At 38.4% G+C, this 26,194-nt stretch overlaps 1 long non-coding RNA gene across 2 annotated transcripts in view; it reads right to left on the bottom strand.

The window, feature by feature from the left end:
* Positions 1-26,194, bottom strand: part of LOC147349216 (uncharacterized) — a 133,108-nt gene that overhangs the window by 83,218 nt on the left and 23,696 nt on the right. Inside the window, exon 3 of one of the 2 annotated variants that reach the window (XR_015150323.1) lies at positions 8,868-8,993. The exons of the other annotated variant lie outside the window; for it this stretch is intronic. This is a non-coding gene — a long non-coding RNA (uncharacterized LOC147349216). Of the gene's footprint in view, positions 1-8,867; positions 8,994-26,194 lie in introns of those variants that run through there. 2 annotated transcript variants of the gene reach the window in all.

Below are 26,194 nucleotides of genomic sequence, written 5' to 3'. Positions count from 1 at the left end.
CAAACAACTAGACCGTGACTGCTAAGAATTAGTGGCCACAAACCCATATGGAAGAGTAAGCAGCCATGTGCACACGTGGCACCCAGCACCAGTACTCTGCCTGATTGTATCTTGGCCAAAGACATCACGAGGTACCCCGCTCTTCTTTCCACCTCGCCTCCCACCCTGCCAGCATCTGTCTTCACACTTCTCAGTGCTCCAGCTGCCCCACGCTCAACACCACTACATTTTGCCCTTTCTCCCCCTGGCTTCCTTTTCCTTCCTCTGCATCAGCTCTGCTCCTCAAAAAGGAACGAAACTAAAGTATCACTGTTTCTATCCTGTGAGTTTCCAGATGAAAGCTGGTTAATGTAATTAATATTTATCGGTGCTCTTACTGCAACCAGTTTAAACATTTATACTGAAACATAACTGTGTTCCATGTCATGAATGTTCAAAATGCGAGTGCTTATTAAAAAGCGTAAAGAGAGCTTTCAAAAAGCAATTTGTTTTGGGATCCAGATTCACAGAATTTTAAAGCTAGGAAAGATGTTTGTGGTCACCTAGGACAGCCTCCCCAGCACAAGCCCAGGTGGCCGTCATGACCTGGCCAAGGTTACACAGCCAGCCTGCTTCAGCAATAGAATCCACACTTCCTAACTTCCCATCTGACTTACTCAGCAAAAAACTTAACAGGTACATTTTTATGTCTCAGGTACTGAGGACTCAAAGGATCATAAAATCTCGTGCTCTTTCTACTCTATGCTTCTTACTTAGAGTCAAGTTGTAAATGTTTTTATAGTGAGGCCATCCTTAGCTGCTAACAAAAACAGTGATGTCTCCAAAAGTCACAGCAAGAAAGCTATTGAGAAGAGCGATGTTTCTCTTTAAGAAAAAATAGAGTTAGATTATAATATGAACTGTTGGAGCTAGTATGGACTTCATGAAACATTTATTCATATGTTCATAATATAATCCAGACCCCTTTATTTTACCAGTGAAATCAATTGAGTCAGTGAGACCACCTGATTCTAAGCTCTTTCCACCACACCTACACCATCTACCCTCTGGTTGGAAGCAAAAAAAAAATTTTTTCAGAAAGAAAGAGCTGAAATTTCAAAATGCCATTTTTCCAATCACTGAGACTTTTTCACATATCCCATCAGGGGAGAAAGACGAATCAGAAGTGAGATAGAGGCATGAGGACACTACGTATCTTTCTCCTTCAACAACTGTTTAAATTCTGGCTGAGAGAGAAGAGAAATGAAAAGAGAACCAGTATTAACAAACTGCTGCCTGAACAAACGGCAGGCATGGCACATTCTAGATGATCTTCTCTGCAACTGTAAGACGTCCCATGAGTTTTCAACCTAGAACTGGATGTTGTTGCCAAGCGATGGAAAACCCAACACAACCCTGACTCGAAGATAAAGATTCAAGATGGAAATAAGCCTTTCCACCAGCCCTGCTCAATGCCAACACCCAAGGATAATAATGCTGCAAAGACTTTTTTTTTTTTTTTTTTTAGTGAATAAAACCATGCAGCATTTCCAGCTCTCTTTCTGCCTTCTTTTCCAAACAGGCAGCAAGTCATGATTTTTGACACTGTTTTCTATAAAGCATTATCACAGATTCTTGTCTCCTCCTTGAAAACCAACTATTCCTTATTATTAACTGGTATTTGGGGACTGAATTTCAATCAGTGTGGAATGTATGGCACTGACACAGATGTGACAGGCCCCTGCCTAGCAGAGATGCTCCATAACGGAAACAGGGCTGTTGCTGATGGGTTAAAGCCATTTTACACCCATTGCTCAGGCTTTGTGTCCTGCAGGAGAGCCTAAATGAAAACATGAATAATGTTTTTTAATATACCAAAGGCTGACAGCCTTAAGCTATTTTTCTCCCTCCTCAAACCAAAGCAAAATAGGGGTAAGTGTTCTATGCAATTCAAAATTCATTTCAAGACAAGTACCAACACTAAACTGTGAATACTTTAAATATTAACAACAAGCATGTAAGGTATTACATCCTTATGTCCACATAAGTAGTAAATATAGGATTAAAAAAAAAAAAAAAAAAAACCAGGCCCCTTCCATACTAAAAATGTTCTCAAAAATAATTCAGAACATTTTTTTAAATTTTATTTTATTTTTTAACTTTACAATATTGTATTGGTTTTTGAACATTTATATATAAATTTATATATACCAGACATCTTATATACTGACTTCACAAATCCCCACAATTCTTTGAGGTAGATATTGATTTGAATCATGTGAAATTTCCATTTTTGTGGGTTACAAAGGTTAAGTATTGGAAAACTCATAGAAGTCAGTATATAGGATCCCCTGGAGAAGGGAATGGCAACCCACTACAGTATTCTTGCTCGAAAAATAATCCCATGGACAGAAGACAGGCCACAATCCATGGAATCACAAAGAGTCAGATACAACTATGTCACTAGGCATGCAGAGAAATTAAATAACTTGAAATTTATACGGCAAATACATGTAGAGTTGGGATTTCGACCTATACTCTTATACCATTCCAACACACGTCCCTTTGTTGTAAGTAATTGTATTAAACTGGAAGGATCCCATAGCTCTCCAAATTCTCAAACTATTATCCTCTCCCCAACCCAAGTCAAAATACCTGAATGGTTTGAGTGTCTTGTCTTCAGGTTAAGGATTCTATTAAAATCCTTACTTCTCTAAATACCCATTTCCCTTCTTTCATTAGCTTCATTATGACCACAGTCATTGTAATTTCTGAACCAAAATATGGAACATGTAATCAGAGAGGAATACAGGTATTTCTGAGGAAAAGTACATAAAATAATTATGATGATCCTATTCTAAGAAATTTTGGAAGAATGCTCATCATAAACACATTACTTGCACACTTTAGTGTAATTGTTTTGAGATGGTTGTCACACTCTACTTGTGGCTCACTTATGGCAGGTTCCATGTTTTACTGTTATTTATGGAACACTTGACATTTTGTATGACATAAAACACAAAAGCAATTCTAGTGATGGGCAGAGGTGATCAGAAGTACCATGGCTGAGAGGGTGCTAGAAAGTCAAATTAAGACATTCTCCTTCCTTTCAAAATCTCAGAGTTTTGAGCATTCATAGGGCAACTATTGATCAAGTACATCTTATGTATGAGGTATTTTCTTAGGTCCTGTAAATGTGGGAGGCTCCTAAGAAAAGGGAAAAAAATAATCAGGCCTTGAAAGTAAAACAAGCAGAGAAAATAGCAGGGATCCACGGTTTTCAAATTCTAGCATGGATCAAAATCATCTGGAGGGCTTGTTAAAACACAGAATGCTGGATCCACCCCAGAGTTTTGGATTCAGTAGATACAAGGTGAGATCCAAGAATTTGCAAGTTTATCAATTCCCAAAGTATGCTCATGCTGCTGACCTAGCAACTATGCCTTGAGAACCACTCCTATGGAGGCTGAAGATTGGGAAAGCAGAATGAGCAATCCCACGATGACAGAATCGACACAAGGAGTCTGACCTATCTAAACTATATAGTTACTAAGCTACTTTGCCTTTCTCCTCTGAAAGCACCCCGCCTCAGTGCAACCTGAGGCATTGTCTTTGCTTCTCCCCACCTGCCACCAAGCACAACCTCAGCATGTGGAAGAATGAGAGATAGCTGCCCATGTACCCCAGTTAGAAGCCTTCAGCAGACATCCAACAGGAGTCCCTCTCTTACCTCCAGAGTTCCTACAGCTTGTTGCTAAAGATTTCATTTATTAAGGTCCAGTGAGTCTATAGACTTCTCTGCAAAAATAAATTTCCTTTAAGGTACTCAAGTGCTTCATCGCTTATAAGTCCTTTCAAGAATTCTTACATTTATAATGCAGCTATAAAAGCACAACTTTCTTTCACAACTATATAAAATCTTGTTTCCAAACATCTGTAGAAAACAGATTTTCTATTTCTCCCCCAGCTAGTGCCAGTCTTTAATCTACTATGTCACTCCCTGCTTCTCTGGTTCTCTTGTGATTCTGACTTCAAAGGACATAAGGCATCTGTCTCACAATCTCTCACCAACACCAGACCTTCTCTGCATATCTAAGCCTTATCTTGTATTGTTGATTTTAGAAAGTGAAAAGTTGGAGGCTTAATCAATACATTCCAGATTGATTAATGGACCTTGACCAACATGCTACAAGCATAGCTCATGGTTTATAAAGCACATTCAATGAAGTAGTATTTTATCATCTTTGTCTTAGCAAGTAAATAAATTGAATCGATAAAGTGAACAGAGTAGCTAATGAGCAAACCTCACCATAGGACTATATTACCTAACTAAATGAAAAAAAAAGGACCTTAAACCATCAAAAAAGAGACTCTATCCCCATGTGTCTTTCTCTCACCATCTATCTATTGATCTATTTGTGTATCATCTACTTATTATCCACTTCATGAACAATAATCTTAATTCACAGAGTTCAGTTTTAAATTTAGCAATGGTAACAATAGGACCAAACTAAAAACATTGTCATGTATCAAAAAAAAAACAAATGGAATACCAAGGACAATAAAAGAAGAATAGAAATAAGAAGAAAGATGACAAAAATTACCTTACTACAGAGAATAAAGAATTGTCATAATGTATTTTAAAGGTAATCATAATAATATAATAAAGCTGTTATAAACTCATCTGGACTTTTCCCCTTGCAAGGAGGTACTACAAGTTCTGTATAAACATGGGAAAGAGCTTCAGAATTCCCTCTTTCTACAGCTGAAAGGAGCTCCTGCCTCATATGAAACCAAAGCACCATTTGCATTTCAGAGACAGCCCCTGTTTATAGCTGTTCACAGATGCCACAGTGAAATAGAAAGAACAAAGTCCGCACTGTTCCAGGGATGTTCTAATCACTTTTTAAAATATATGTGTGTGTGTATGTGTGTGTGCGTATGTATATTTGGTTGTGCTGGGTCTTAGTTACAGCATGCAGGATCTTCAATCTTCATTGCAGTATATGGGATCTTTTAGTTGCAGCGTGGCAATCTTGCCCGGAAAATCCCATGGAGAGTGGAGCCTGGTGGGCAGCAGTCCATGGGATCACAAAGAGTCGGCCACGACTGAGTGACCGAGCACATGAAGAATCTTTGGCTGCAGCATGCAAACTCTAAGTTGTGATGTGCAAACTCTTAGTTGCAGCAAGTGGCATATAGCTCCCTGACCGGGGATTGAACTCAGGTCCCCTGCCTTGGGAGCTTGGCATCTTAGCCACTGGACCAACAGGGAAGTCCCAGTCACTTTTATTTACTAGGATTATGTCTGCTTTTTAAGAGAATGCAATCACTGATTATATGGAACACAGCTAAAAGAGAATAATTCAACATTTTTTAAAATGAGCATTCTAATTAGTAACTACAGATATGCATTTTCCATAAAGATAGAGAAGGATTAAAAGTTTTTAGGTTAGCAAAAATGACTCTTTAAGTGAGCCGCACATCAGTGTATTTGAGCATATCATTATTTGTCCCAAGGTATTTTCTCTTAATTTATTCTATTTATATGACCTACAATAAAGTTGAGTGCAAACATAAAAGCAAATATGTGATTTGCATTTATCTACAATAAAGTGTCAATAATTTTGAATGAACTAAATTAGACTTTCATAAATTAGCCAGGTTGGAACTAAGTTTGTACCATCTCTACAAATAATTTGCTAAGAAAATCAATTGTGCAAACATGATTATAAGACATTTTTAAGGACTTTATTAATTCTTTCTGTGCAAATGATACTCCCAATGGCAAACAGGCATTATTTTTACAATTAAGCAAAGAATAACCATCACCACAGTGGTTAGTTGTTATGCCTGTGTTTCCTTAAATTCCTCTACACTTCAAGTGATTTCTGACTCACAAATGAGCTCCACATGCTGTGTCCAAGCCTCCTTCTCTCATCATGTGCTCACTGCAACACCAGGAACACAAGAGCTGTAGCTCCCGCTCCCATGGGAATCAGGCAGGATCTTCTGAATCCAAGACAGAGGAAAAGAAGAAACTGGAAGAAGTAAGGAGTCAGAGCACAAGGCAGTCTCCCCTTCAGGGCTGGTCAACCTTACCAACGACTCTCCCACCAAAGCCTCTCTTATTAAACTCTGTGTTCATTTCCTAGAACGACTCTAACCATCAACCACAAACTGGGTGGTTTTAACAGAAATTCATTCTCTCACAGGTCTGGATGCCAGAAACCTGAAATCAAGGCATTCTGGGGCCACACTCTAAAGAAGAAAGCTCTTGGGGAGAATCCCCCTTCTCGCCTCTTCCATCTTCGGGTGGTTCCTGGTGTTCCTTGGCTTGTGGCAGCATCACTTTCTGCCACTCCACTTACCACATTACACTGTAATGGCCAGTCTACACATCTGACCCCCTTACTAGAAGGACAGAAACGAGAATGGGGGTTGCTTAGGGGGGTAATCTTTCTACTGAAACATGCTTGTTGTTACAAATTAAATATCAAGGTAACAAAGAGTTGACTCTCCCCATATTGATTCTCCAAATCTAACTTCCCTTCTCTTATAATTCACATTTACAATTTATTTCTATCCTCATACTAATACATAAGGGGACTGTTTGTTTTATAAAAATGCTATCCTATTCTGTGAATTATTCTGCAACTCATTTTTTAACATTATATCACGGATATCTTTCCAAGTTAATTCACTTGGATTTCACTTTTTTTTCTTTAATAATGTGAGCTACAAAGTAAAGAAACAAAAATACCAACTGAGCAACTATTGGAGATACATTGCAAACGTGTCTCTGTGCTTTCCAGCAAATAATTCACCCAAGAAAATATTAATACAAATCAATTTCAGTATGTCTGTAATTAAAATAAAATCAATCCAGTTGCTCAAAAAGCAAATTTTCCAAGTACTAGTTCTGAAGAAAAATGTATTCTTTGTTCCTGATAAGACAACTATTTAAGTACAGTAAGCAAAGTATTCAAAAACACTCCCATAGTAGATACAGTACCACTGTCAGTCTGTAGACTGTCAGTTGTCTACCAAAGTCACCATGTTCCACACTTAGCAAAACACTATACAGCAATTCCAGAGACTTCCACAGAAGACAAAAAGAAGTAGCCTGGGGGCCAGTCTGCTCCTCAATGTATAAAAATAAGAAAAACTAGCATAGTTTCTTGGCCTGGAGTCCATATCCATCTATCCTTATACTCACAGAAAAATTATATACAAAAAAATGAATGCAAAATTCAGTTAGGTTTGTGCATATCTGAAGTTTCCAAGGAGCAATACCTATGTAAATGCATTCCTTTTTCAGAAGAGTCTGTAACTCACAAAAAGGTTTGGAACCAGTACTGTTGAAGAATATACAGTCAATATGTCTTCCCATAAATTTCATTTCTTTCCAATGGGATTTTGATAGTCATCTGTTCACCTGTGTGGTACTAGTCCCAGATTAGATTCTGACATGACATAGGCTTTTGACAAATCTATACAGGGTAATGAAAGTTGAGTAGGAGAGAGTTTGTGTTCACAATGACTTTCAGGACCTGGAAGGGATGCCTTCTTTGTGCCTTTTAACAGTCACCTGGCCTGAGGTAAGTTGAGGACCCTGCCAAGGAAGTGATCCTGAATAGAAGGTAGGTGCGAAAGTGCCCAAGGGCAAGACTCAAACTTTCAGTCAATTCAGTTCAGTTCAGTCGCTCAGTCGTGTCCGACTCTTTGTGACCCCATGGACTGCAGCATGCCAGGCTTTCCTGTCCATCACCAACTCCCAGAGCTTCTCAAACTCATATCCATTGCGTCGGTGATGCCATCCAACCATCTCATCCTCTGTCGTCCCCTTCTCCTCCTGCCTTCAATCTTCCCCAGCATCAGGGTCTTTTCCAATGAGTCAGTTTTTAGCATCATGTGGCCAAAGTATTGGAGTTTCAGCTTCAGCATCAGTCCTTCCAATGAATATTCAGGACTGATTTCCTTTAGGATTGACTGGATTGATCTCCTTGTAGTCCAAGGAACTCTCAAGAGACCTCTCTGACACCACAGTTCAAAAGCAAGCCAGAAAGAAAAACACCAATACAGTATACTAACTCATATATATGGAATTTAGAAAGATGCTAACAATAACCCTGTGTACGAGACAACAAAAGAGACACTGAAGTATAGAACAGTCTTATGGACTCTGTTGCAGAGGGAGAGGGTGGGAAGATTTGGGAGAATGGCATTGAAACATGTATAATATCATGTATGAAATGAGTAGCCAGTCCAGGTTCGATGCACGATACTGGATGCTTGGGGCCAGTGCACTGGGACGACCCAGAGGGATGGTATGGGGAGGGAGGAGGGAGGAGGGTCCAGGATGGGTAACACATGTATACCTGTGGCAGACTCATTTTGATATTTGGCAAAACTAATACAATTTGTAAAGTTTAAAAATAAAATAAAATTAAAAAAAAAAAAGAAAAAAAAAGCATAAATGCTTCGGCATTCAGCTTTCTTTATAGTGGAACTCTCAGATCCATGCATAACTACTGGAAAAACCATAGCTTTGACTAGACAGACTCTTTCAGTACTTAGACGGGGCTTCCCAGGTAGTTCAGTGGTAAAGAATCAGCCTGCCAATGCAGGAGATACAAGAGACATGGATTTGATCCCTGGGTTGGGAAGATCCTCTGGAGAAAGAAACAGCAACTCATTCTAGTATTCTTCCCTGGAAAATCCCATGGACAGAGGAGCCTGGCAGGCTACAGTCCATGGGGTCACAAAGAGTCAAACACAACTGAGCCCTGAGCACTCAGTACTTAAGATAAATGAATGAGTAAGGGCTCAACGTTCCTCACCATAGATCAAGATTACCATAATTTTAGTGGCTTTTACATTGCTTACCTACAGAATTATGTCAGCCTATCAAATTATGTATGTGTGTCCGATGGCAGTGGTTGGCAATATTGATATACATCTTCCTCTTAAATGGACTGATCACTCATTTAGCTGTCATCTCGCATCTGCCACTGAAAAGACAGAAGACAAATTGACTCCATTTTTCAAATTCAGCAGTTATTTATTTTGTTAAGCACAACATATTCATCTCTGCTAGTTTTCATATGGCAGCAGGAGAGTCAAGTCATCCAGTTATAAAACTAATTAATGGAAACAACCTTTGAATTACTCAACTGGCAATCTGACAATGCTGATTAGATTATCATGGGAATAGTGAGTTGTGAAAAATATTATTAAAATGAATCCAGATTTTCGTTTCCCTGTAGGTAAGGGATTTAGGCAGCTTTCTAACTGAAACTTCTTTGCTGTTGCTTGGCTGGCATGAGGGTAGCTGCAGCATTTTTCACTTTTTAGTTATTCTCATGTCATGTAAGTATAGCCCAAGAAAGACATCATTTTTGGTGTTCTGCTCAGAAAAGACACACAAGTCTGAATAAATCACTTTGCAAAGTCTCTGCTGTAGAGTGAGGAGGAGGAAATTCTGGAAAGCCCTTTATGAAGTTAAGAAAAAAGAGATGAAGAGAAAAGAAAAATAAATTTTAAAAAATGAGAAAGCAACTACTCTGAAACAACCTACAGCTGTTCAGAGATATTAGACTTTGATATGACTGGGGAAATTTTTAATCTAATTCTAACCAAAAAAAAAAGAAGACCCTAATGACTATCTGTGAAACATGAATTCTCGCCTTCCGTCACAATTTGTTTCTACATCCATCTTCTTTCTAAGTGAAAACACTGACAATTTAAGGTTCTTTTCTTTGCATTAGAAAGAAGTCTCTAAAAGAGCATCATATTGATTTTGCTTTAAAGATTAGAAACCTCTGCTACTCAAAAGTGATTAAATACATTTACCCCAGAAACACATGGATTGGGATCTACTTTGTTCTCTCCATTTAAAAGGACCAAAGATACAAACAAAACATCAACTCCCCGAAGAGCACTTCAACACACACTAAGTCACAGGTCCATCTTCTTTCACAAGAAATTAGTTTGTACAAAGCTACTATATATAGTGAGTTGCTCACCAAAAAAAAAAAAAAATGTTTGAGGAAATGTATTTTATATATGCTAAGAAATGACAAGCCATGTCTGTTATTCCACAGACAGTTTATGAAACACCTTCAATCGCCTAAGGACAGAACTATAAGAAGTGCAGTAAGTATTATTTTGGGTACATAGTAAATATTGCAGAGCTATAAGAAGCCAAAGAATTTTTCCTAGAGTTAATTGTGTAGCTAATTTTCCTGCCCTATGGAAATAAAATTTATTGAAAACTGTAATTCACTCTATTAAAAATGAGCCATAAACACAGGATTTACCACAATTCACCTGACTCATCTCTAACACAGTCCTGTGTGACCCTGCCTTTATTTAAGTTTTTGATATTTTGTTCAGAGTCTGTTTTTTGCATTAATTTGATTTCTTTAAATATTATAAAATATTGAATATTTTCAAATATTCTTTTAAAAATATTATTATTCTTATTACTGAGTTTTTTCGATACACCCTTAGGTTTTGTGCCCTAAGAGTATCTTATTACCAAATAGTCCCAACCCCAACAATGACCTCCAAAAGGCTAGCCCTAAATTGCTCTGCCACAGGGAAGGATCATGTTTAATGTTAACAGCTCTCCAAGTTAAAAAACAACCTCTCTTTGCTTTCTTCTATGTCTATCCCAATATGTATTCATTGTATTTACTTGGAAAAAAATAAGCAAAAAGAAAGAAAAAATTTAAAACACCCCTAGCCCCACCACTTAGCAAAAGTCCCTGTCAATAATTTGCTATTAAAAAAAAAAAAAAAAAAAACACCTCATTCTTAGACCTGTGAAAAGTATGTTTGTGTCAATATGCTATCAGTTCAGTTTAGTTCTGTCATTCAGTCATGTCCAATCCTTTGCGACCCCATAGACTGCAGCATGTCAGGCTTCCCTGTCCATCACCAACTCCCAGAGCTTACTCAAACTCATGTCCATCAAGTTGGTGATGCCATCCAACCATTGCATCCTCTGTCATGCCCTTCTCCTCCTGCTTTTCCCAGCATCAGGGTCTTTTCCAATAAGTCAGTTTTTAGCATCAGGTGGCCAAAGTATTGGAGCTTCAGCTTCAGCATCAGTCCTTCCAATGAATATTCAGGACTGATTTCCTTTAGGATTGACTGGTTGAATCTCCCTGCAGTCCAAGGGACTCCCAAGAGTCTTCACCAACACCACATTTCAAAAGCATCAATTCTTCGGCGCTCAGCTTTCTTTATAGTCCAGCTCTGACATCCATACATGACTCCTGGAAAAACCATAGCTTTAACTAGACAGAACTTTGTTGGCAAAGTAATGTCTCTGCTTTTTAATATGCTGTCTAGGTTAGTTATAGCTTTTCTTCCAAGGAGCAAGCATCTTTTAATTTCATGGCTGCAGTCACCATCTGCAGTGATTTTGGAGCCCAGGAAAATAAAGTCTCTCACTGTTTCCACTGTTTCCCCATCTATTTGCCATGAAGTGATGGGACTGGATGCCATGATCTTAGTTTTCTGAATGTTGAGTTTTAAGCCAACTTTTTCACTCTCCTCTTTCACTTTCATCAAGAGGCTCTTTCATTTTTCTTCACTTTCTGCCATAAGGGTGGTGTCATTTGCATATCTGAGGTTAATGATATTTCTCCCAGCAATCTTGATTCCAGTTTGTGCTTCATCCAGCCTGGCATTTCACATGATGTACTCTGCATATAAGTTAAATAAGCATGGTGACAATATACAGCCTTGACATACTCCTTTCCCAATTTGGAACCAGTCTGTTGCTCCATGTACAGTTCTAATTGTTGCTTCTTGACCTGCATACAGACTTCTCAGGAGTCAGATCAGGTGGTCTGGTATTCCCAGTCTCTTGAAGAATTTTCCACAGTTTGTTGTGATCCACACAGTCAAAGTCTTTGGCGTAGTCAATAAAGCATAAATAGATGTTTTTCTGGAACTCTTTTGCTTTTTCGATGATCCAAGGGATGTTGGCAAATTGATCTCTGGTTCCTCTGTCTTTTCTAAATCTACCTTGAACATCTGGAAGTTCACATCTGGAGGTCAATATACTATACAAATTATAAATAAATGAGTGAATGAGTAAATGGTATGGTTCTTTGCAAATTTTCCATATTACCAATGATTTTAAATAATAGCTTCATTTTTTTAATAAATTCACTAGCATATTTATTTTTCTAAACAGTCTCTCAGTGAATGTGGAGGATTTCAGTATCTATGCACATCAGAGCTTTCTGAACACTACAAGAAACTTTTAAAAATAAAAAGTGCAAATCAGAAACCAGAAATATATGAAGTTTCCCAAATAAACATTACAAACACAATTTCCAGGACTAGTTTTAAAATATAATCACAATGTGTATGTGTTTGTGCATGTATGTGTGTCTTGCTCTCTTGCTCACACTCTCTCTTTGTATCTATATGTGTATATATCCATACATACATTTAACCTATCAGTGGTTAAATACAAGTATTGTGATTCTTATTAACATCCCCATCAATTTAGCACAGTGGATGACATTATGGACTTTGATATCAAACAGCCTGGGCTTGCAAACCAAATGTCTGTCCTTGGGCAAGTTATGATAGTGCTTTAATCCTAAATGTTCACAACTGTCAAGTAAGTGTCATAAAAATTCCTATCCTTATGCGGTTGCTATAAGGATTAAATAAAATAATCTTTATCAATGCTTACCATAATGCCTAGTACTGAGTAAGCATTCAATGCACATAAATTGTTATAATTAAAATAATATCACCATAGTCAAAGAAAAGCATAATCAAATGGGAGAAAAGAATATGTATTCAAATAATGCAAATATCATCATGTAAAATGATAAAATGAGAATGAGGGTAGCCAACCTTTTGATTCAGAATTTGAAATCGTGTTATCGAGCAGGCTTACTTTATAGTCAATCTCCTTTTATGGAAGAACCTTTTTAGTGTTAAGCAATATAATAGTCAAAAAGAAAATTAATACAAAATGACCATATAAAATGCCTTCTTACCTACTTTAAATTTTTCCAGTTAATGTCCTAAAACTAAGGGGAAAAAAAGAGTAGAGCTGGCAAAGGTGATATATAAACATCAAAAACAACCAGGAAATTATGAATAAAACTAAGTATTAAATCAAATAAAATCAACAAAACATAGTTGATGTTCAATAACATGTATCTTATTTAGGCTTATATCAGAATTAAGTGCTTTGAAAGCAGTATATATATGAAAATATTTATTTATTTAACTCTAAGAAACCTTGTAAGTATCTATATTGGAGGTATATAGGACAGAAAGCATTACTCTCCAATCTGCAGTTAAAGTTACCATATGAGAGTGCCACTAGAAGGAATCCAACTGGAATGATGAGATGCCATCTATACCAATGACACCATCCAAGAGACTCTTGGTTTCAGATTTTTCTGAGTGTTTTCAAGAACCAAAAACCTAATCACAGTGATGTGGGTGCAAATACAGAGAAATGTGACCACACTGTGATTCCAGCCAAGTTGAAACTTAATAACTCTGTATTTTTACTTAACTATCACAAGAGGACTAGACTGCACAGTATAAAATGAAAAATTAAAAGGGATAAAATTCTAGCACCCTGGAAGAGAATTTCCCTGATTATCAAAGAGGGTTCTGTCTCTGCGTTAGCTGTAGACCTATAAAGAGGAATACAGATCTGATTAATAGCTTCATGTCACTCATCATTAGCCTCATTCACCCAGATCTATTTATTATGGCATCATGATGAATATAATGAGGTTTCCCCAAGTACGCTTCATGGTTCCCTCCTGCTGGGAGCTCCAGTGACTTGGGGACTCTCAGGCTCTGCCTTCTATCCACCATTTTAAACATACCCTTTCTATCAGATGTCTCTGTTTTTAATTCCATTCCTTCTAACTAGGTTTCTGCCACTCTATCCAGCCCCTCCAGATCTTTTTGTCTCTATTTGTCTACTCTAATTGTCTCTCCATTTCAGTTTTACCCTGGGTGCTAGCCCTCTGATTTCTTTTGTTCAAAAAATAATCCATAATTGAATTAACCAGTCTGACTTTCATAATTTTATCACCTAATGATGCTCTCTGATATGTGTAATGTCCTGGTTATTTTCCAGAACTTGATAGTTATCTACTGCTAACTTCTGAACATATAGGCTAATTAACTGATGACGCAACAAAAATGATGCAATTTTGTCTATATCCAGCTTGTACCCACATGGGCAGTCCCAGACTGGAAAAAATTCATGAAAATATGCCATCAGGGATCCAGGAGTCTCCTAGCATCTATAGTATGTCTTATCATGACAGAAAAGCAAGGTAGTATCAAAGACTAGTAATATTATGTTAAAAGGATACAAGAGTGAAACTGAAGAGCCCATTACTGGCCAAAGATGAAGGAAATTAAACATCCATGAGAATAATAACTGCAATATATTAAGACACACAAAAATATAATTTCAAGTTCATAATATGTTAAAATTTGTTGGTCTCCATTAGAAGGTACTAGGAAACAAACATGTCACTTTGCTAACTAGCAAAGGAAAAGAATCAAGCTGCTTTTTTTTTGAGGGGGGGGGAGGAAAGTATAGGAGCTTTAAAATGTTAAAATTCATTTTGAGGATAATCTGGAAAAATGATGCTGAATTTGTTTTTTTGTTGTTGTTTTTTTCTTTATATATATATATATATATTTATTTTATTTTATTTTTTAACTTTACAATATTGTATTGGTTTTGCCGTATATTAAAATGAATCCGCCACAGGTATACATGTGTTCCCCATCCTGAACCCTCCACCCTCCTCCCTCCCTATACCATCCCTCTGGGTCAAGCCGCTTTTAAATAGAATGTACGAAGGATAACCAAGTAGTTGATGAAAGAAAATTGCTCTTTTAGAATTATTCCAGTTAATAAATTAAGAAGGAATGACAGACTCCTGGTTCCAGATATGATGAGGTAAAAAGAATATGACTTGCCTGTCTAACACAAACAACTAAAGAACAAGAATAAATATATATCAGTTTTCAGATATTATACAACAGGTAGTGAAGAGCAGTGATAAATGAGAATAAAGAAACAAACAAATGAATGTAGCCTCATTACCATTGCCCCCGCTCACTGCCAGAGTGTCCAGGCCCTGCAAGGAGGGAGAACCCAGATAAAACCCTGCAACCTTGCTGAGCTGATGAGATAGAGGTTAGAATCCAGGGAGGCCAGGGCAGTTAGAGTTTGTGATGCACAGTAGCAAAGAAGAAGCTGCAGAGAGAGAGAAATAGAGCTTTGCAGAGGGATTCCCTTGAATCTCTGACAACCACTGGCATATAGGTAAATAAAAGGAAAGTCTCTGATGGTAGGAAAAAACCCAGTGGAGAGAAGTAAGCCAAAATTCACACAAGGCTAAGAATCATTTGGGTTCTCAGAGTTCAAAGTGTAAAGACTTCATAATACATGGACATCAGTTAGAATTCCCAGGAGGGTATCATCCTATTAGTGGGGATAAAATAACCTTAGACAACGGCTGGTCTGGACCCATTCTAATGAACTTATAAACAAGCCACGGAAGGAACAAACTGATTCCAAGTAACTGCATAACAGAAAGAAAAAAAAAGCAAAAAGTTCAACACTATTTAAAAGAATAAAAAGAAAATATCTAGCACTCCAAACTGTGAAAATCACATTTGGCATACAATCAAAAATCACGAGGCAAACAAAGAAGTAGAAAAATATGAACAATAACCAGAAAAAAACAACAGAAAGTCAGAAATGACAGAAATGATGCAAGTAGCCAATAAAGACATTAAAATACTGACTACAAATATACTCCATATGTTCAAGAAGGTAGAGGGGAACATGCATATCACGAAAAGATAAACGGAAGATATAAAATGAAACTTTAAGAGATAAAATCTCTAAAATAAAAAAGCACCAAAAGGGACTAATAATATATTAGATACAGCAGAAGAGAAGAAAAACTTAAAAAGACAGAAATAGAAATTATCCAAAAGAAGTAGAGTTAAAAAAAAAAATACTGAAAGAAAAACTCACAACTAAACCATGCTGGGTTCTGTGGGGGAGCATTGATCATTCTAAAATATGTATATTTGAAGTCCTAAAAGGGGTAGGGAGTCAGAGAAAGAAAAAAAAATTAAAAATAATGGCGAGAGGTCTTCCCTGGTGACTTAGTGGTAAACAACCCACCTGCCAATGCAGCAGGCTTAGACTTGATCCCTAATCCAAGAGGATCCCACGTGCCACAGAGCAATAAAGCACCACAACTGTTGAGCCTGTGCTCTAGAGCCTGGGAGTCAAAGCTACTGAACCCACGTGCCCCAGAGCCTGCGCTCCGCAATAAGAGAAGCCACTGCAATGAGAGGCTCGCACGCTGCAACTAGACAGTAGGCCTTGCTCACCGCAACTACAGGAAAAGCTCATGCAGCAAAGACCCGGCCCCGCGCCCCCCGCCCAAAAACAGGCTAGAATTGATGAAAACTGTGTACCATAGAGAAATAATTCTCCTTGGGTTTTTCACATTTTTTTCAGAGTTTACATTAACTACTTTTGTAGACAGGGAGGCCTGGCGTGCTGCGATTCATGGGGTTGCAAAGAGTCAGACACGACTGAGCGACTGAACTGACTGACTGACTTTTGTTCTGAATTAACATTTGAAAGATGTCTGTATAGCAAACAGCCTTGGAAGATAGTGTCTCCTACTGGGAAAAAAAAAAAAAAGATAGGTTTGCTAACAGTCTTGGAAGATAGAAACAGTATTAATATCCCTCTAGAGCAAAGGGAAGGTAGCTTGTATCCCATTGTAAAAGATTCCGGTTCCCTAAGCTCTGGATCCTTGCCTGTAACACTGCTCACTTGAATTGTTTAGGTGCTACATGGATCTCTTCACATTACCTTGTAGGAAATGGGACTGACAGAAATGATCATACTCTAGTTAATTTTGGTGTGAGAAATAAGGCACTCCTGAAAACTGAGGTGAGCTAACTTGTTAGCTTGCAAGTAGGGTAAAACCATAGACCCTTCTGAGCTTTTGAATATACCCAGGGATCCAGGCATCTCAGAATATCCCAGGAAGAACAATCATAAATGAAACCACATCAAGGAAGACCACACTCAAAACTGCTGAAAAACAGTAATAAAGAGAAAATATTAGATGCAGCCATAGAAAAAAGGACACATTATATTTGTTTGTTTTTCGGTCGTTAATTTGTGTCAGACCCTGCCACCCCATGGACAGCAGCACCTCAGGTTTCCCTGTCCTTTACCATCTCCCAGAGTTTGCTTGAATTCATGTCCACTGAATCAGTGATGCTATCTAACCATCTGATCATCTGCTGCCCTCTTCTCCTTTCGTTTTCAATCTTTCCCAGCATCAGGGTCTTTACCAGTGAGTCAGCTCTTTGCATCAGGTGGCCAAAGTATTGTAGCTTCAGCATCAGTCCTTCCAATGAATATTCAGGGTTGATCTCCTCTAGGATTAACTGGTTTGATCGCCTTGCTATCCAAGGGACTCTCAATAGTCTTCTCCAGCACCACAATTCAAAAGCATCAATTCTTTGGCACTCAGCCTTCTTTGTGATCCAACTCTCACAACCATACATGACTACTGGAAAAACCATAGCTTTGACTATATATGGAGGGATAAAGGTAAGAGGGACTAAATATTTTCCATAAGAAACTGTACAAGCCAGAAGATAATAGAGTAACATCTTTAAAGTGCTAGAAGGGGTGGGGGGGTGCGGGGACTCTTAACCTAGAGCTCTAGTCCCAGGAAAAAATATCTTTTAAAAATAAATACTTACTTCCAACAAAAGTTGATGAACTCCACTGCCAACAGAAATGTCAACATGTGAAAGCTAATTGTGCTAAGATAAAGATATATATTGTATAGCGTAGATCAATCACAATAAAAATAAAACAAAGAGGCATATATGATAATGATAAAGAAAAGGAGAATCAAAAATATTCTATTCAAATTAGGGCAGGAACACAGGATAAAAAGAACCAAAAATGATGGGACAAAACTTTTTTTTTAATCCCAAATTGGTTGATATATACCCATTATATGAATCATTATAATAAATTAAATGGTCTAAATTCTCTAATCAAAAGGCAGAGTTTGGATAAAAATAGTAGAAGCTTATTCTACTTTTAAGAAATCTATTTTAAATATAAAAATATAGATAAAGAAAAATATATTAAAAAGATATACCAAGAAACCACTGACATGGTTACATCAATGTCAGATAAAGTAGTTTTCAGCACAAGAAATACTCCCATGAACAAATATATGGCAATAAATTTGACAACCAGAAGAGTTAAATTCCTAGAAACATACAACCTACCAATACTGAATCATGAATAGAAGAGCTACTGCAAAAAATAATTAACAGAAATTTCAATTAGGGTAGGGAGAGCCAAAGAGAGAGCTTTTGTGCCCTGAAATGATATCAAAGCCCAAGAAGAAAAAGACTCCTTTCCTGGCAAGGATTCAGCCAATGAAAAGCCAGGGATTCTTTGTTACTATGTGTTGCCAAGCTGCTTCAGTCATGTCCGACTATTGGCGACCCCATAGACCATAGTCTTCCAGGCTCCCCTGTCCATAGGATTCTCCAGGCAAGAATACTGGAGTGGGTTGCCATTTCCTTCTCAAGGAGATCTTTCCAATCCAGGGATCAAACCCACGTCTCTTGCACTTCTTTCATTGGCAGGCAGGTTCTTTACTGATAGTGCTACTTGGGAAGCCTATGTTTACAAAGGCCCTCCCAAATTCCTTTTCCTCCCTATAGAAGTATTTTCCTTCCCTTGGCAGGTGGGGACTTACACATGGCTCACCATAGTTGCAAACCCTGAATTACAATTCTCTACTGATCTCAAATAAACTCATCTCTGCTGGAAAAATATCTGGCAAACTATTTATTCTAGGTCAACATTTTGGTGCCCATACAAGGGCCAGAGAAGACCCCCAACAGCTCTGGGGCTGATGAGAAGACAGATGCAGTGCCCACAATTGATTCCACTATTGCTCACTGCCTTCTTGCTGATCTTGAGGTTTGAAGATATGTCTTCCTCCTGGATCTGAGTTCATGCCCTCTTAACATTTGAAGCTTTATTCAGGATTTCCAGGCTTTATTCAGGATCCATTTAAAGGTTTCCTCTTTCTGCTTAAGATCTTATTCTGCATGTGAGGACATGTGTGGCACTTCAATCTGATTTTGAGACCAGGCGGTTTCACTGAAGCTGGCTAAACTTTGCCCTGTTCCTTTAGGAATGGCCTAAATGGGGCCAGGCTTTCAGCATTCAATCTGTTCCTTTGGAAAGGCTATTCTCTTGAAACTGGCTTAAAAAAAAAAACAAAAAACCTTTGGTCTGGCTCCTCTGGAACCAAGCTGTTTCCCTTGAATTGACTGGTATTCAGGCTTGCAAGTTATTTGAATTGAGCCATTTGTGCTGTAAACAGTTTAAACTATTTGAAACTTCTCTACCCTCTAGGAAATGGAATTCCAGTTATCTATATTTTGAAATTGTCCCTCACCCCACTACACACACAGGGACTCTGGCCAATTTTATGTTTAAAAACCATGGTTCTTCCTCATGTGCATTTCTAACTAAATAGGTAAACTTCTGAAATCTCCAAACTGGACTACAATAATTCAAAAGTTTCCAGAACTGAGTGAATGTTTATTTCAGTTGCTCTCTTGAGGCTTCTAATTGTTAGCAGGAGTCTAAAATTGCCTCTCTGCAAAATAAAGATTTTTTAATATTGACTGAGGCAAACAAATGACTGAAGAAAGATAAAATGTCTCCTCAGGCTCTTCTTCCTTAGCTTCTTTGTCTCAGATCTTGCTCTGGTGCCATCTTCTCTCTCTCCCTTGGCTCTTTGTGGCCAGACTCCACTTTGGGCACCATCTTCTTCCTTCCCTCCTATATTCCTTATGTCTCTACTATACCTTCAAATCCACCACATTCATCAAATCTCCCCTTTTCTCTGAAACTCTTCCCAGTCCTTTTTTCTCTGAACTTGTCAGAACCTGTCTGTTTAAAAATGAAGCTTTCTGAGAATCTAGAAGTTAAGCCTTTAATTTTTTCTAACCCCTGGACTAAAGCTGAACTGAGGGCCATAGACAAAGATTTTCCCAAAGGACCAAAGATCCTCACAGATTTCCTGAGAAATTTAATATAGTCATTAGAGTTTATCAAACTGGTTTCTCTGACTTATATTAGCTAGTTCATATGATTGTTGAGGAAGGCCAGGCTCAGCATTGTATAAAAGTCACTAACTGGGGAAGTTTGGAAAGGTCTCAAGAATTACAACTGAATGCTCAGCCCTCTAACTCAGGATATAGTCAGGCTCAAGCAACTGCTAGGAAACCTCATCAAGCAATTCCTAGGGCTTTTCCAAAATCTCTTAACGAACAAAATTCAGGTGTGTATACAAAAATCTGATAATCAAGTTCTCATGATTATTACAATCAACTTCAGAATGTTTTTTAAAGAGAAGTCTGGTCTTCCTTCAGATGATAATTTCACCTGAGGAGATTCTAACTCAGTGTTTATTAATGTACTGAATTGGGAAGTTTCGCTTCTAACAAAAAGGACCAGGATACACTGAAAAACTATGTCCATTTCAGACTTAGTCAATCTGGCAAACCAACTCTCTCATACTCCAGATGAGTCACCCGGAAAGAAGCCTGCCAAAATTCTTAGTCTCCAACTCCGGAAAATGAAATGAAAACCCCTAAATGAAACCAAAACCACCTACTTTCTGCCATTATTGTAAAGAGCCAGGGCATTGAAAAATGAATTGTTACAAATTTAAGCACTTTAGGTGCCTTCAGACTCTAATCAGACTCTCCAACATTTTAATTCTCAATGTCGTGGCTCTAAGGAATAACAAGGGCTCTTCCCAATCCTCCTCTTTCCCTGGTTCGCAGAAACACTCCTCCAGATTGGGGGTGAACCTCTTCTAGTCCAAACTGACTAGAGCCATGCTCTTAGTGCTCAACCCACCACCAGAGAACAGTCCCTGCCTTAGGGTACTAAAACAGTTCGGATAGTAGGGATGTCTAATGAACATCAAGAAGTCCTGTCTCCAAGCCTATTCCCTCTTCCTTAGGTCCTTTGAGAGAGATACACATTCTTTTCTCCTTAGTTCACCCATCTCTATCCATTTATCAGGCCAAGACTTCAAAGAGAAGGATCATGCCAGAATTTCTTTCTCCCAAAAGAGGGGAATAATTCTAGAAATTGAAAGCAGTCATCAAAGTATTCCACCAGGTGAATTAAATGACCCTGTGACATCTTTCACTTGTTCTACATCTGAACAAATAAATTTCTACTAGAATGAATTCTGGAAATACTGATCATTTATTTCTACTGAATCAGCTATCACTTTTCTTACAGGCAAAATCTCCAACTTACACTGGCAAATTTCACAGCACACCTTTTGTCAAAATTCAGGTAGACCCCTTAAGACCTCCTCCCAGAATTAATAAATGTCCTATATGAAACCCTTCAAGACATAAATCCCATAATAGTTTATAAGGCTCAAGGCCTCATCATCCCTTGGATTAACCTCTGTAACACTCATTTTATCACTTAGAAAACCTAAGGGGCAAGAGTAGAGGCTTGTCTAGGATTCCCTAGCAATAAATAACACTGTTATCCTTTGACACCATGTGGTACCTAACACTCATCCATTATTAACATCCATTCCCACTGAAAGAAAATTCTTTACTGTAACTGATTTATGCCTTAATAGGGAAAAGTCACCAAAGAAAAACTGCAGTTTCAAACCCAGGTTCAATACTTAGGGCATCTGATATGAGAACAATGCCACACCTAGATCAGATAGACTTCCTAGTGTCCTGAGTTTCCTAAAGTGTCAAACTGAGAACCAACTTGAGGGTTCCTCAAGCTAGCTGGTTATTACCGAAACTGGATTCTAAATTTCTCTCTTATGGCCAAATCTCTATAAGTTTTACTCAGCAATAACAACCCCAACCCCATTTTATGGGAAGAACTGGAAGATATGGTCTTCAAGATCTTAAAGGAGAGTTTGAAGAAACCCACCTGTCCTTGGGCATCCCAATTATCAGATTCCCTTTTTCCTTTTTGTATATGAAAAGGCAACAAATGCCCTTGGGTCACTCACCCAAAAACAGAGGGACCACCATCAACCCACTAGGTATCATAGTCAGCAATGGACTCTGTGGCACAGGGACATCCCTTTTCCTTATTGCCACTATAGCCACTGCCCTTTTGATTCAAGCCACAAAAAATCATTGTGGGATCCCCTTTCACCATTTTTGTACTATAGAAAGTACATGCTATAGAAGCCCTCCTGAATTATCACCACACTCAACACTTCTCAGTCAGCTGCTTTTGTTAACTGATCCTCACATTTATGTTGTAATAACATTAACCTCGGATAAGACAATGATACCCCACTCCAGTACTCTTGCCTGGAAAATCCCATGGATGGAGGAGCCTGGTAGGCTGCAGTCCATGGGGTTGTGACGAGTCTGACACGACTGAGTGACTTCACTTTCACTTTTCACTTTCATGCATTGGAGGAGGAAATGGCAACCCATTCCAGTGTTCTTGCCTGGAGAATCCCAGGGATGGGGTGGGAGGGCCTGGTGGGCTGCTGTCTATGGGGTCGCACAGAGTCAGACACGACTGAAGTGACTTAGCAGCAGCAGCAGCAACCTTAACCTGGCTACTCTTCCCAGATGACACATGGTAAAGAAGCTGCCTGCCAGTGCAGGGGACACAAGAGAAATGGGTTCGATCACTGGGTCAGGAAGATTCCCCTGGAGTAGGAAATAGCAACCCACTCCAGTATTCTTGCCTGGAAAAGCCCACAGACAGAGGAGCCCGGTGGGCTACAGTCCACGGGATCACAAAGATTTGGACACAACTGAGCTACTGAGCACACCTACCCTTCTCCCCTCGGTCACCAACAAAATACCTCAGTACTGCTTAAAGCTGATGGTTCACCTTCTGACATCTGTCATCGTGGAGATCTACAGGAAATTCTACTATGTAACATTGTCTTTTCATTGTTCACTCTGGTTCTTCTTTAAAAGATGACAATGGCAAATAGTGTGCTAGGTATGCGGTTACAACTCCTTTTATATAGCTGTCAGCATCTTAACCTATGGCTACTTTGGCCCAACGGTCTGTATTATACACCCTTTCAAGGGCCTGCACTTTGGCCAAGAACAAAATTGCCAATATTAATACTGATAGTAGATGTGCTTTTGAATAGCTCATGATTTTGAAATGTTGTGGAAATAATGTGGCTTCCTCACTTCCACTGGAAACACAATTAGAAATGGCCCCTGTGCTTGGAAATTATTGAATGCAATACTTTCACCTGCCACTTTTATTATTAAAATTCCAGGGCATTCTAAACTTGACTCTATGAAAGCTAAGGTAAATCACCTTGCTGACATTTCTATAAGAAATACTGACCTTAAAGTAACCAACAGAAGCCAAACTTCTGTCATGGTCCAAAGGCATATTTCCCAAAATGATAATTTAGAAAATCTAGCCTAATAACTGGCCTCAGAAAAGGAAAAACAAGATGGGAACTTCAACAATTTTTTTTATAAAAGGGAAAAACTCTGGTTTGGACTAAATAACAACCCAGCCCTACAAGAAACTCTGAAATTCCCACTCCTCACTACTATACATGCATTAAATCATTGATCTACTGACAAAATTAGAGGCTTCATGAATCAATATTGGTAAGAAAATATTAACAAGGCCACAGGAAATCCCTACCTTATTCATCCCACTTGTTCAGGGAAGCCTGTTCGTACTGCTCTCAGATATTTTTCTCCAATATTTGTATATTTTATTGTTTTTTAAACTTTCTACTTTTGGAGTATAGCTGATTGACAATGTTGTGATAGGTTCAGGTGCACAGCAAAGTGATCCAGCCATGTGGACTTAGCCTGCCAGGCTCGTCTGTCTATGGAATTCTCTAGGCAAGAATACCCTTCTCCAGGGGATCTTCCTGATCCAGGGACTGAACCCAGGTCTCCTGCATTGCAAGTGGATTCTTTATCATCCGAGCCACAGGGAAGCTCATACATGTATCCACTATCCCTTAAATTCCCCTTCCTTCCACACTGCCACATGACATAGAGCAGAGTTTCCTGCGCTATACGGTAGGTCTTATTGGTTGGTTAGCTCCCAGACATTTTATCCTGCCTCACAGACAATTCAAAGTCTGGCAAATGCATTTCATACAACTCTCTCCAACTAATAGATAAAAATATGTTTTAATCATGGTCTGTGTGTTTTTCCTCCAGACTGAAGTTTTCCTTCTCAGACAGGCTACTGCTTCCTCTGTCGCTAAAGTCTTTTGGAAAAGAACATCCCTAACCGGGGAACTTCTTTCCAACTTCATAATCATGTAGGAACCCATCTTATTGGCCAAGTGCTTCAAAAGTCTGCTTTGGGCCTGGTGTTACAACATTTTTACTATGATTACCATCTCCAATCCTCTGATTTAATTGAACACACTAATAGCATCATGAAGACTCAAATGGCAAAATCTGTAGATGTACTCCCAATACCTTGGTGAAAAGCAATACCATCGGTTCTTCTAATTCCCAGATACACCCTCTTTTGGAATTCATAAACTCTCACCCTTTGAGATGATCACAGGATGCCCAATGCACTTTTTGCTTCTTTTGACTCACAGCTAATAAAAGGAGAGATACTCCAATATTTAAAACTTCTAATTGCTTCTACTGAAACTAAGCATATTTTCACAGTGCACCCTCAGGAGAAAAAGACCTTAAAGCATCACATCCTGCAAACTGCAGATTTCATCTATTGGAAAAACACCTCCAGAAGAACTCTCTTCAAACTCAGTAGAAAGGACCCTATCAAGAATTGCTAACCAAATCTTGTGCCATCAAAAATTCCAAGGAACAGACTCCTGGATTAATATGACATACTCAGAGAAAGCTCCGAAGCCTGACTAGACCTGCATATCATTTGGTAACACAAAGTAAAGCTTTCCTGGATTTGAAGCAGGCAACATCTGATGAGACAGCTTTCTCAAGGTTCCCAGATCATGTCTGTGGGAAGTTTACCACCAAAACTTTGATGATGTCAAAACACTTGAGATGCTCCCCAATTCAGTGATAACACATGAACTTTAAATAAGAAGTGTCTGAGAGTTCTCCCTCCTGACCCTCCTTGTTACTTGAATGTAACATTTATTTGTTTCCAATCTATGTACTTTCCTTAGAACATGAGACACTATACCCAAGGTCCTTCCTGACCCTGAGGGAAGAAAGGCAGCTAAAACTAGAACTGACTCTTGACCAGCAATACTTTCAGAGAAAGAACTTGATCAAGAGAGGAAAATGTACAAAGTTAATTAAAAGAAAGCTCAGTTAAGCAGAGTTGGGAGACCTGAACGGAGAACTCTGTACCCTATGACTATAGCAGAGCCCTACAGGAAGATGAAAGACTTCTCTTCTTTCCTGGCAAGGACTCAGACAATAAAGAGCCATGGATTCTGCTTACTACAGTCCTTCTGGCTTCCTTTTATCCCTTATAAAAGTATTCTGCTTCTCTTGTTGTGTATAGACTTTCAAAGTGGCTTACCAAAGTTACAGACCTCTAATTGCAATTCTCTATTGGATCCTGAAAAAAAAAATCTTTTCTGGAGAAATAATTGGCAATCTATTTGCTTCAGGTCAACACTAGTAAAGAGATTGAATCTGTAATCAGAAACTTTCCAGCAAACAAAAATCTAGGACCAGATGGCTTCACAGGAAAAGTCTACCAAACGTTTTTTAAAAACTAACATCAATCCTCCTTAAACTTTTCCCCAAAAATAATACATGAGGAGGAAACACTTCCAAACACATTCCATGAGGCCAGAATTACCCTGATACCAAAACCAGACAAGGACACCATAAGAAAATAAAAGTACAGGCCAATATCCCCAATGAACATAGATGCAAAAATTCTCAAAAAATATTAGAAACCAAATTCAACAATACATTAAAAGGATCATACATTATTATCAACCGGGATTTATTTCAGGGCTCATTCCAAGGATGGTTCAATATCTGCAAAGCAAACAATCTGATATACCACATTAACAATATGAAGGGAAAAATCATACAATCATCTCAACAG

Source organism: Bos grunniens, chromosome 21, assembly GCF_055505025.1.
Source record: "Bos grunniens cultivar Pamir isolate PY7600 chromosome 21, Bosgru_T2T1.0, whole genome shotgun sequence".
Taxonomy (NCBI): Eukaryota; Metazoa; Chordata; class Mammalia; order Artiodactyla; family Bovidae; genus Bos; species Bos grunniens.
Note: the sequence above shows the minus strand (reverse complement) of the source record. Positions and strands in the feature narration are given on the sequence as shown.